Raw genomic sequence first — 4,261 nt, 5'->3', positions numbered from 1 at the left:
TCTACATACAACAAGGAAATGCTTGCTATTATGCACGCATTAGCCAAATGGAGACAATATCTCTTGGGAAGTAAGTTATTAATATGAACAGATCATAATAGTCTTCAACATCTCCTCCAACCAAAACGCTATCTACAGAACAAAAAGAATGGATCGAAAAAATAGATGCCTTTGACATGGATATATTACATAAAAAGGGAAAGATAATGTAGTAGTTGATGCTCTATCTAGGAAAACAAAGAACCATCATTAGTTGCAGTTTCAGTTGTTGTTCCTGATTGGCTTGATGCTATTCAAAGTGAATATGCTAAAGATCCTGAAACAAGTGCTATAATTAATAACCTTCCTCAGAATTCAAATTTGGATGGAAAAAAATATTCTATGGTACAAGGGAAGAATTTATCTGGGTTCAAATTCCAAATTTAAAGCCAATATTCTCAAAGGGTCACATGATTCATTGTCATCTGGACATGTAGGATTCTTTAAAACCTACTATAAACACTTAAACTCGAGCCTCATCTACATAAAACATGACTAACAAACATGAATTTATGTTAATTTGAATTACACCTATCTATCTTTGCTTGGTAATATTGAAAACCTAGAGTGTACTCACACAATACTTATATATAATTTAATTATTTGATTATATGAATATATTTTTACATAATTTTAAGGGTCATTTTAATTAATTATTAAGGTCATTTCAATTAATCATTAATACTATTATTAGATAGTTGATTAACTTTGTAATCAATAAATTTATATATAACATTTAAAAAATATATATATCTTATTTATAGATATAAAAAATGTGAAAAAACAATTTATTTTTTAAATTAAAAATAAAAGTGAATTAATTTTAGATATAAAACAAATCTAAATGATTCATTAAACTATGATAATGGAAACTTTTTATATACTATAGAGTGAACTTTTTATATACTATAGAGTGAGCCATGGTTGTCACACATTTGGTAGGCAAAGATACACTTTGATTCAATTTCCATGCATATGGTAGGCAAAGATTACACATTGTTTCAGAAAACCATGCCACAACCACCTATTTCTTGCCATGCTCTCCTCTGAGTCCTGTTGCTGCCAAGTAGTGCCATGCAGGTTGGATGTAAACCCAGGTGGCCGCCATGGTATTCGTTGTTTGAAAGCTATGCAGAAGGAAATTTCATCTGGTAAAAGCACAGTTTAGTTAATTATCCCTGAAACCAACCATGGTTTCTTTGAACAACGCCATCCTAGAGGTTGAATTGGACCTTATACAAAACGATTGGCCTCCATTCTACCAGTGCTTCCACCATCCACTTACTGCTCTTCATCATGTCCTCGCCCATTCTCTTGCTCATCATCGGGCTGTAGTTCTCCCATTTGATATGGCCATCCACCTTCAAAGCTTCTTTGACAACATGCTGCTTGAGGAACAGGGAGAGGTAATCGGTTCCATTCTCTGAGGTGTGATAGGGAAGAGAATTCCTCATGTCGTACAGAGTGGTCAGGCCTGTAACGTTCTCCAGGCGATTGAGGACATGATTATAACTATGTAGGCATCTTGCCATTTCTGTTGGCGGGTGAGGTTCGCTTCCTTCTACTGCAGAGATTCGAGGTGGAGCTTTTATTGAGAGTCAATGATCCCCACAACTATGCAATAGAGGCATGCGATTGCACCTACAGTACGAGGTGGGTCAATCCATTGTTGATGGCTAGTCCATCCAGTCGCAATGGCAATGCCCCATTATTGTCTAGCATATTAAGCATGTTCAAGCTCACGAAAGGAACATACTTTCTCGCATAGCTCTCACCCATTACATAAAATGGGCGCTTGTGAAATAGGGGATTTAGGTGAAGAATGCTTGTAGGGCAACATACAAGTCCTTGGAACCTCGTCCTGGGCGGTAGGAATGTGTTCCTCAGAGCGGGCAACGCTGAAGCCGCTTCCAATAGGATTGCCCAAGAAATAGGCCAAACACATGATTCCAAGGCGCAAGATTCTGATGCAAATGAAGATCTAGGTTGTTGTTGATTCTTTAGGGGTCTAATTCATACAAATTTCCAATTATACCAGAGCAGTTGGGACTTCCTTGCATCCATAGAAGAATCAAAGCATCAGAGAGTTGTTTTTAAGGGGAGACGGTCTTGTAGTATGCATAGAACATCCGAGCGCCACTCTTCCCTTCTATATTCAGATATCCATATTTCGTCGGCATTGTCTCCTTGGGAAACGCTTCAACGTCCATGCCCACCACCACCACATTCCAACATATTATTGTTATGAATTGCACAAACACCACAGCTGCTACTGCAACTGCAATGGAATTTCCACATGTGGTTGTGTGAGAGTGGGAAGAGCTACTATGGGCACGAGCCTCTTCAGTAAAGTTGGTATTCATTGTTTACACAATTCTGCAGTTACTAATCACAACTCATCACATGGTCTCTAGATTTAGCAATTTCGACTAATGGCAGAATCAACTAAAGATTGCTTGTCTGCGTGTTGAATTATTCCAAGGATTATAATTATGGAACGACGGGTCAGGACATTGGGTTGGACGGGGATTAAAAACATAGAGTTGGTGCGACAAGATGCAACCATATCGGTTCTAGATGGAGAACTCCCACTCTTGCATAATCTCTGGGGAGGGCTTCGTTGCCACAATCAAAGGCAAAATCAACACGGAGCATATTGGCTCCATTGACGATATCTTCGCTAACTTGAGGAGCTCGTGCCTACAACCGCCAAAGAATATTGCAGGGTTTTCGAAGATGAATTTAGGTTACATGAACTCACGCAGCGAAATTCATGGCATGCACAGCTGAGCCGCGAGTGGTCCACGAGACGAACAATGGAGATGACTAACCATGGAAACCACTCGTTACTCGCCAAGTAAACATGAAGCGACAAGTAAACGTGAAAGACCTTACCACGTGTCAAAGGATGAAAATAGAGCTCTGGGATTGGCTGACGACATTAAACGGTGACTTCATCGAAATCTCTACACCTTACCACGTGTCAAAATAGAGCTCTGGGATTGGCTGACGACATTAAACGGTGACTTCATCAAAATCTCTACACCTTACCACGTGTCAAAGGATGAAAATAGAGCTCTGGAATTGGCTGACGACATTAAACGGTGACGTCATCTAAATCTCTACACGTGTCAAAGGATGAAAATAGAGGTCTGGGATTGGACGACATTAAACGGTGACTTCATCGAAATCTCTACAGTGCCTACCTACGAATCTCTACAGTGTTAGTAAGAGGAACCTCACAATAAAAACACCTTCGACGTAATTAATGGTTAAATTCTTACACAAATTTTATTTTGATAAAGACAAAATAATCTTCCATTTCATTTACCCTAAAAACACCTTCGACGTAATTAATGGTTAAATTCTTACACAAATTTTATTTTGATAAAGACAAAATAATCTTCCATTTCATTTACCCTAAAATAAAGATGTTGTTAATCTATATATATTTAAGGATTATGAATTATTCCCTATAACTTTTTAAAAAACCAAATTAATATATAAAAAAAAAGTACATTTCATATTTTATTATAATATTTTAAATTAAAGAAAAATAACTTTTTTTAATGGTCATTTTCCTTTTTTATTTATTTTTATATGGTTTAGTACTTTTTTTATCATCGGATTGAAAACTTTCTATCTTTGAAAATGAGTGAAGTGTTCACTTGAAACATCTCACATCTCACAAATCTTACAAAATATTCCACAAATTCTCATCATTATATAATAATAAGAAAAACCAAAATAAATTTGAAAAGATATATTTCATATTTTATTTAAACATGATACAAAATTTGAAATTAAATTTCTATCTATTTTTGAAAAATTACATTTCATATAGAAAATTTATTATTATACAAAATTTGAAATAAAATTTATTACTACAATAAAATTAAATTCATAATTCATAATTATAATTAATACTTCATGTTACTAATTACAATCTAACTTCATCTTTTACTTTTATCCTTTTAAACATGTAAAAACTTCATAGACATTCTTTTGACATTTACTTGTGATTTTTATTAACAAATAATTTTGTCACATACTTTATATATTAACATTTTATGCTATTATTTAAATTTAAAATAACATTATAAAAGTTGAAAACACATTTCAAATTGTAATATCGATCTAATCGTTTATAATTTGAAAAATATAAATTTATAAAAATAAAATAACTTAAAAATCGAAAAGTAAGTTTCCGACGTGAAAGCAT

General features: G+C 34.6%; 1 pseudogene; it reads right to left on the bottom strand.

The window, feature by feature from the left end:
* Positions 1 to 1,211: 1,211 nt before the first annotated feature.
* On the bottom strand, positions 1,212 to 2,402 carry LOC149189769 (serine carboxypeptidase-like 50; annotated as a pseudogene).
* Positions 2,403 to 4,261: the final 1,859 nt, after the last annotated feature.

The sequence above is a fragment of the Pinus tabuliformis genome, chromosome 3_1 (assembly GCF_031772625.1).
Source record: "Pinus tabuliformis cultivar Carrire ecotype Pingquan chromosome 3_1, CPIR1, whole genome shotgun sequence".
Taxonomy (NCBI): Eukaryota; Viridiplantae; Streptophyta; class Pinopsida; order Pinales; family Pinaceae; genus Pinus; species Pinus tabuliformis.
This window is presented reverse-complemented; position numbering and strand designations above follow the sequence as displayed.